Here is a 9,438-nt window from a genome sequence, read left to right as displayed (position 1 = left end):
TATATCATAATATATTTTTATATAGCACAACAACATAGTTTGTAAATATAATGCAAACATAATACATAAATCTAATACCCATCCATCAATTTTTCAGCACTCATGTAGGGCCAGGTCACTGGGGCGACGGTCTAAGCGGAGAAGCCCAGACCTCATTATCTCAACTGCATAAACAGAATAACGCAAAGTTCAGTGTTGCAATGCTTCCTGTTTAACTTCTTACCTGTGCCTGAAATGCAGCGAGTCAACAGAATTGTATGACACTGCCTGAGAGCATCAGTCATATATGGCTAATTGTTTTGTACCAACAGTGCTAAGGTTCATAACATAGATTCTGTCATTCACCAGCTGTAAATCCGATACACGGGACTTTGAAGCACGTAAAGATATAGTTTTGCTTTCATTACTGTCCTTTGACACTATACTGTGAAACATATGTTAGCAAAAGTTAACCATTTGGCTGTGGTAGTTGACCCTTATGACACCCCCACGCCCCACGCCTCAGAGCATGCCTACCAACAGATCCACAGCAGACCTTGTTGACGTTATAAGAAAAGACTCGAGTTTTCACCAAATTTCTGCTCGCACGCTAAAATTAACAGCTAACATTTCAATGGTGGTAAAATGGCTCAGCTTGATCCATCTTACTACACTTACTGATAATGAATACGCGTGAACCTTAATGCACTCATAAAGAAACCTGGAGCATTTGAGTGGCTGTGCCCACCACTGCTGACCCTTATCCATATTGGGAGGAAGGGAGAGCATGGGAGGAGAGGTGGGGGAGGTATGGAATATAAAAGAGTTAATTTTAATGCACTCGTGCTCGCAAAAACTCATACACGATCTATATTTCTCACTCATACAGTTTTGCCTCTCCTCTTTTACATAAGCATGCACATGGCCACATACACACATACAGTCTCTGTTATGAAGTGTTGGCACTTTGAAACAGTCAATTACCCTCTGGCTAGGGAGGATACCTGCTGTTAATTACTGCTCAGTGTTTTATATGGAGCGTAAATAAAGAGACCGCTGACATTCACATTCCATCAATGCATCCCCCAGCTCACACTGTATTGTGTGTGTGTGTTATTTGATTTTAAAATAACCCTTGTGAGGTAGGAACCATGGGGAAAAAAGCATTTTGGAAAGAACGGGTACAAATCCTCCAACCTGACCAAAAAGATATGCTGTTTCCCTGTGAATTTGCCTTATAATAGTAAATCCTGAAATAGTACCCCTGCACAGATATGCAGTATAATATATGCAGTTATGTCTATGAAGGTTCTCAGTCATCCAGGTCATCGTAGTCAAAGGAGCTTGCAAAGAAAAGCGTCTGGACTTCTTTAAGTTGCTTGAAGATGTTTCACCTCTCTTCAGTTCTAAGGTCAAATGGTGGAGTTAAGATTTTGGTTTATAGTAATGTTGAGCTGGGGTTGGCAATGGCAACCTTCCGTTTTTTTGACCATTCCATCTACCCCATACTCAAAATAGAGGCAATTATACACTGTACATAGTGGGAAACATTGGACCACTACTTTGAAGCCACAACTAAAGATATCGTCATCTTTCTGTCATATTGGTAAGCTTTTAATTTGTCTTTAGTAGAGTGAGGTTCTCAAGGTAAAAATGCCATTCATACGTCTCCATATAGGGTTTTAATTATGAGCCAAAATGTTGTAACCATCTAAAGTTGGCTTACTATATGCTTCAAAATTGTGAAACAATGATATGTGTCTTGTAGAAATTGCCGTAAGATATCAACAACCAACATTCGTGATGTCAGACAAAACATCTACTATATCCATAATCCTAAAGGGAAACAAATACATCTCTGATTAGTGGAGGTCACTGTTGCCATGGAAAGGTTTAAACATGTGACAAAAACTTCAGAAACTGTAATAGCAGTGATTGCAATCAGTTGATGAAGCACTGTACTATATATTCAAAAATTCCAGTTTTATTTATATAGTGCCAAGTCACAAAAACAGTTGCCTCAAGGCGCTTTATATTGTAAAGACCCTACAATAATATAAAGAAAACAGAGAAAAACCCCAACAATCATAAGACCCCTATGAGTAAGCGCTTTGGTGAGAGTGGGAAGGAAAAAATCCATTTTAACAGGAAGAAACCTCCAGCAGAACCAGGCTCAGGGAGGGGCGGCAATATTCCGTGAGCAGTTGGGGTGAGGAGGGGAAGACAAGACAAAAACACGCTGTGGAAGAGAGCCAAAGATGAATAATAACTAATAATTGATATTATTATCAAAAGTCCTATTATGCAGCGCTGCAACAATGAAAAGAATTTAATTTGAGAAAGTTGGAAATCAGTATGGGATTTGTAAAAACTTTTGGGATGAGTAACTTTCTTTCAACAATGAAGGCATTGTTAAAAGAAATTGTTCACACAGTCCTGTGTCTTCGCCTTTAAAAAAAAAATCTAAGTCAAATCTTTTTATGGTCATGATTCAGCTGGTAGCTGGCTGGTTTAGTTCAAGAAAATCAGCTGGTTTCTTTGCTCTCAAAAAGTTGAGAAAAGTTTAACTTGGGACACCACTGGCGGTTATTTCATTCACTTTCTGTGGTCTCTCGTCACCACGTGTCTTCTAGTCACTTCCTATGCGGATGCTCCATAAAGGCATTTGTATAACAGGCTAAAAAAGAGGCAGATAGCCACTACTGTGGCACAGATATATGCTTATTAGTGTATACAAATACATACAGGATACAAATTAAATTAGCATCTTACCGATACCAGATTAAAAAAAATCCAATATTTGAGTTTCCCCAGCAGTTATTGTCTTACTTGTTTACACTCTGCTTAAGTCCACTTGGATCAGCTGGTTGTCATGTTTGTGGCGTTTCAAATATGTGTTTCCAACAGCAAAGGTGTCTTTGGTGGACAAACTGCAATGTCAACGCTCGTAACATGGTTGAAGAATGTTTATCTCAGCTCTTTGTTACTTTTTAAACTTTAAATTATCAGCCGATATAAATGCTAATACAAAAAGATTAACATATAGCTAATATCAGTAATCTTGAGCTGCCGATAAATATACTGGGCATTAAATAAATGTCACCAAAACTGAAGGATAGACATCTTGGAGAGGCTGTTATCAGTTAACAGTGCAGCAAGTTTCATTTCATTACTGGAGATATTGGAGGTTGCCACTTGATGCAAAGTAAAAAGTGACTTAATCACACACACCTCCACCTTGACCTCCCAAACCGAGGCCGGTACAGTTAAAAAAAAAGACAGAAAATGTAGTCAAGTTTAAATTCAACCCTGATTTACAGTCCCATTTATTGAAATTCTGTACATGAGAAGGGAGGAAAGCTATATATTTGCCAATCCTCCAGCTAAATGGGTCTCACCACCACTAAACATTGCTGACTATCCTGGGGTTACAGGGCCATGTTTTGTCATATTATACCTCTTTGCCTCAAAAGCCATCACAGTAAATCTAGCCGGGAAGTCGTATTAAACAGTGCAGTAGATGTCTGCAGAGACGGAGGCTGAGTGCAATCCTGGCACTCTGAGTGTACTCTGCAGTCTTAAAGTGAAAAAGTGCAGCTGCTCTTTTGGCCCTGTAAAAATACTTAAATGAGCAGATTATTAGAGAGAGAGAGAGTGGCTTCGGCTCTTAACTCTTGTTACACTCTTGGTAGAATAGAGCTTCCTTTTTGTATATTTCTATATATAGCAGCTAATTTTTAATATACTTCTTACTTTAGTATAATTATTGTTAAATGTGGTTTGGCCCTGTTTTAAATACCCTTTTTACCAATCAGAACATCTTATTTTTTTGCTTTCAATAAAATCTAATTGTATAGAACTATGTTGGCATACAGAGTGCAAATAGCCACAATTAAAGCTGTTTCTCTGTTGTAAATTGCCAAAAACTCTACAGAGTATTCTTTAAGTTTCTCTGTCTTTTTTAGGGATGAAGAGTTTGCTTTAATTCAATTTCTGACTCAAAAATCTGATGATTTCTTTGATTTTAGGGACTTAAGTTTTTTTCTCTTGAGCTTAACTTCTTTAGAAAGCTATTACTGTGAAAAGCGACCCGTTAAAAGTCAGTATAGTAGTCAATCTACGTTCCTTTCCTCACCTATGGTCACGAGCTCTGGGTTGTAACCTAAATAATGAGGTTGACTGGATTCAAGAGGGACCCGAAGTAGAATGACTGGACCTCCACATTGAAAGGACCCAACTGATGCGGGTCGTATGTCTGACTAGGATTCCTCTGGACACTTCCCAGGTGAAGTATTCCGGGGACCAGGGGGGATTCCCAGGACTCGTGTTGAGACTACATCTCTCAGCTGACCCGGGAACATCTCAGTGTCCCCCCAGATAAGCTGGAATCTGGCAGGACACTGGGGTGAGGGAAATCTCAGACTGCTGGCCCCGTGACCCAAGCCATGGTAAGCGGTAGAAAATGGATGGAGAGATAGATATATGCAACTGTCCTTAAAGAATTTTCCAAATCTAGAATAAAGTAAATCTTATCCAGTTTAGAGTCACAGGGGAGCTGAAACCTGTCCCAGCTGTCATAGAGCAGGTCGCCAGGCTGTTACAGGTCTAATGGAGAAACACTCACATTCTCACCTATGGGCGGAAGCTGGAGTACCTGGACTCATATAAGCTCCACACAGAAAGGCCTCAGCCTACGTTTGAGGAGCTAAGAGGCATTAGTGCTAACCACTGTACCACCTTGCCTCTAGTTTAAAGCTATGAAAGTTTCCCTTGAGTATGGCCGATGAGTTTGTACACACACTAAATCAGTTAGGTACCCTTAAGCAGCTGGACACATCAGAGGAATCAGTCATCAGTACAAAAGAAAACAGCCGACATTAAACTAAAACCTCTCAAATGTTTTACTGTTTTCTTCACATAGTATTTCTTATTCTTAGGTTTGAAATATAGTTGTGCTGTTTGTCTTCTGTGGTTTCTATCTCTGTGCATTTTTACTGCAGTGAGACCTCGCGACACTGATAAATAACAGGCTTCACCTTTCCTTAGCCGGGCTTAGCATGACTGAATGCACTCCTAGTCTCTCTGAGAGTGTGTCCTCAGCTGTGAATCACTTGTCTTCAACATACATCTACGGTATACTCACACACACACACACACACAGATGCTGCTCTCGGCTTTTACCGGCATGGAGAGAGCAAAGCAGAGAAGATAATCTCTGAAATGTGACCTGCTGTCAAAGGTCAGAGGAGTTGAAAGGTCGCCCTGCGCATCATTTATAGGCTCTTAAGTAAGACTGGCTCTTACACTCAGGCATACTCTCCCTTTCAAACTGTTATCAGACTCTACAAGTTATGACTGTGAGATGTGCAAATCGGTTTAGTTGGCGATGGGTCCGATGGTAGAGAGGAAAGAATGCAAAGAGAACAAAATACAACAAAACAGAACACAGAAAGACAGATCGAGGCTTTGGGATCCAGTAAACATCTTGATTGGGCTCTTAGTTTTACTTTTCAGATATAAATTACATATTTTGTAAATGAAATTCATGTAAAGCAATTCATGTGTAAACTAAAAATAAAGGGATTACGGAAAAAGTATCATTTATTCTTTGACTGTTTTTAAGCGCACCTTGAATCTTCTTTATCACAGTTTCTAGAACTTTTCTGACAGATATCTCTAACACCTGCTGTTTTCACAACATTACAAAAACACAACATTGTATTTGTGTTGCATTTCGCCTTTTTATTTATGTTTTTATACGTCGTTTATTGAATAAAATTCACCATGTGTTAGGCAGTAACTTATCAAGGCACTTTCTGATCCCTTAAAAAAAACTTTTTTAAGGCTAAAAAAAGAGCTAAAACTACAATATGTCCCATACTCTTGCTATTTAATTCAGCCCAATTTTATTTATATAGCACCAAATCACAACAGTTGCCTAAAAGTGCTTTATATTGTAAGGTAAACCCCATACAATAATTCAAAGAAAACAGAGAAATCCCCACAATCATATAAACCTCTGTGAGCAAGCGCTTTGGTGACAGTAGGAAAGAAAAACTCCCTTTTAACAGGAAGACACCTCCAGCAGAACCAGGCTCAGGGAGGGGCAGCCACCTGCCGGGAAGGGTTGTGGGTGAAGGGAGGAAGATGGGACAAAGACATGCTGTGAAAGAGAGCCAGAGATTAATAATAAGTAATAATTAAATCCAGAGAGGTGTATAAGCACATAGTGACTGAAGAAGAAATACTCAAAGTATTTTTCTCTTACTTACAAAGGAATATTAATGCCACTTTAAAAAAAAAAATAGGACATAAATTTTTTTTTCGTTGTTATAGTTGATTTTGAGAATAAGGTCAATATTTAGAGATTCAAGTTGTAGTTTCAAGTCGAACTATATACCCTCTACAAAATTTCTTGTGTAGTTGACTTAGTGAAATCATATTTCAGAATCAGTTTAAGTTCTCTTTTGTGATGTGATGAATGTGATGATAACTATAAGGACGTTTCAAAAGGAAAAAACACACCAAGTTGGAAAAGTTGGCTGGATTTGTGCAAACTTATTTAGCTGGCAATGGACAGAAGCTGAGATATTGATGGTTACAGCCTTGTCCAGTGAAGAGGGAGTATGACGCATCATAAGACAGCTGATCGAGTTGTTTCACTAACTCGTGCTCTACAAATTTTTTAGAGGGTATAGCAATTGTGGCTGTAGTTTGACAACTTAATCCCCTCTTTAGTCTCAAAATAGTATTTTGACTTTAACCTTGAAGCTTTGTGTCTGTAATACTCTGTTGTAGTCACTCACTGAACAGAGAAGAGTAGTAGTCGTGTGGCTAGGGGAGCTCACTTCATGAAGGAGGAGTGTGCTGTCCTTGATGCTACCGTTTTGGAGTGAAAACAAAGTCAAGGGGCTGTGAAGAGTTGCTAAACCTAGTGAAAAAATATTTAAGTTTGCAACACTGAGGAGAAATGAAATGTAGCAATCACTGCTGGGAGGGAGAGAGATGTCAGGGACACCAGCTGTGATGTGACATATAATTCTACAACAAACACTCAAAGTGAAAACCTACCCAACAAATTAATCTCTGAATAGTGGAATTGGTTGAATAAAGCTCTAACCTAAAGGTTACAGTTGACATAATGGTTGCTCTACAGTAATGCCACCTTACGCCTTTGCACCTGTCATAGTAACCAAGACCACCAAAGAGCTTCTTATGTCTCTTATATGTCATTTTTTAGGACATTTACTAAACATTTAGTTACCTAGCATTGCTGTTGAATGGTGTCCATTAGTATTGTAACATATAATGAACTGTTTGTGTAAATCGGTCACTTTAAAATCATTTTTAACTTAAACTACCAGGCAAAAGAGATTTTACACATAAAAGAAGCTAAAGCTACACTGAGTATTTCCACCAGAGTTGGACAGATGCACCGCTGACTGGTCTCTTGCTGTTATTTGCTTATCAAGCTGAAAATAAAATACTACATGACGAGAAAATCAGATGTTGAATTAATTTGAGCTGCTGGTGGAGTTTTAAGAGGCAGTAAAAGCATGCTCGCACCTAAACTTCTCTATAATTTACTTACTACCCCTGGAAATGTGGTAGAGTCACGGGGAAAACAGATGAACTTGAGCGATGTAAAGAAAGGCGGGATGAAGTGAGAGATAGAGAAGCCATGCAGGTCTGTGATACTCTGTGGACTTTTACCAGCTCCAAAATTATCTTCACGGAGGACCACCATGGCGGCAGACATACGTTTCTGATTTCCTGAGAGGGCTTTAACTTCTTATGGGTACATGGTCCTCCCACAGACCAGCACTGTCACTGATGCCTATATATCTACAGGAATGTGTGCGTATGTTGCAGCATGCGTACGTGCTTGTCTCTGCACGTGCACGCCACTCTGGAAGATGAAGCCATTTTGTAATTGATGGAGCAGGGGCCTAAATCTAGGCTCTGGGTCACACAGACACACGTGTGCAGATGCACACACACACACGCCATGTTAAGTGTCAAGCCTGGGAGTCCCTCCCTCAGCGGGTTGCTCGTGGTCGGTATTGCAGAGCATTTCTTTTCGTTCCAGGGGATCCTATAAACCTGTCACAGCCATGATGTCTCTCTCTTTTTCTCTCTCTCTCTTTATTTTTCCGCTTTTCAGCATCCCTGTCTCTGAATCCCTAAAACCGAGATTTGAAGTTCTGCATCTCACTTTCATACGCACACATGCCCTTCCCTCGAAATCGTCAGCCCAGAGCAACCTGCCAACTCCATTTTGGTACAAATGTATTCAACTTCAAAGTGTCAGGCCTTGGAGGTCTATAACAACCCGGTGTGTTTTCTTCTTGTTTTGAACATGGAACTCAGCTTGAACTCATAGATAACGGTTGCTATGTTTTACCTTGTTTTCTTAGATTTTGTTTCAAATAGATGGGACCTGCGAGGCTGAGACAATAAACCCAGGGTGTCATGTAACACGTGATTTGTGTAAAGTCCTGCCTGAACGTTCATGAATTTTAACAGCGCGCATTAAGCAGATGAGTATTATCAGAGCGCGGTGAATACTGCAGCGTTATGAGGAGAGCGGGAAGGCAAAAGGTGCATCTGTTCATATCTGTCAAGTCCTAGACACGCAAGGCTAACATAGAGGCTATGCTGTAAGATACAGCATCTCTCCTTCTGTATATAAACACAGTCAAATTTACCATAGTGAGACTAATTCTCTGGAAGAGGTTAAGTGAACCATTGGGTAACCACAAAGCACCTCATGGTGCGCACATGCAAAAAAGCAGCTTTGTGGAAGATCCTGTCATTGCAAATTCACTAGTCTTCTGTGAAAGCTCTTTATTTAGCATTTATGTTTGTTGCTGGTCAGTTATTTCTATTGTTTGTTAATGTCTCACCTGTCTTGTTAAACTGCCATATTAACTAGATTGCATAATTGATTCCCTACAAAAATACAGACTTATCATCCTATATTCCTGTATGATCAATCATTTTCTCCGATGTTAAACTAAATCTATACTAAATAAATCATTCAATTTTTGTTTTATTAATTATTTTTGAAAATGATGTAAGAGATGTTGAATGTTTATTTTATGGGATAAATGTGTAAAACATGTAAAAGGTGGCTGTGAGATATTGTACGTGCATTCTTTCTAATGCAGCCACCAGGGGGCGACTCTTCTGAGTCTCATAACATCTGGAGCTTTCCTTTTCCTGATGAGTTTACTGCTCTGGTGGTTGATTTCAGGCCTTATTGTTTGCTTTTAAAATTATGGGTCCCATCAGTGTTAAAAATGAGGATAAACCTGGTTATGCTTTATTGTGTGATTGACCTGTGCTGCCAACCCGTATCCATCAGTTTTTCAGTCACATCCGTGCCTTACAAATCATTTCAGGTTGATCCTTCACACTGGGGCTTTTCTATTGTCCACATTTGTACATTTTCTTGTC

The sequence above is a fragment of the Oreochromis aureus genome, linkage group 7, assembly GCF_013358895.1.
Source record: "Oreochromis aureus strain Israel breed Guangdong linkage group 7, ZZ_aureus, whole genome shotgun sequence".
Lineage (NCBI taxonomy): Eukaryota > Metazoa > Chordata > Actinopteri > Cichliformes > Cichlidae > Oreochromis > Oreochromis aureus.
The sequence above is the reverse complement of the archived record's forward strand: the minus strand, read 5'-3'. Positions refer to the sequence as shown.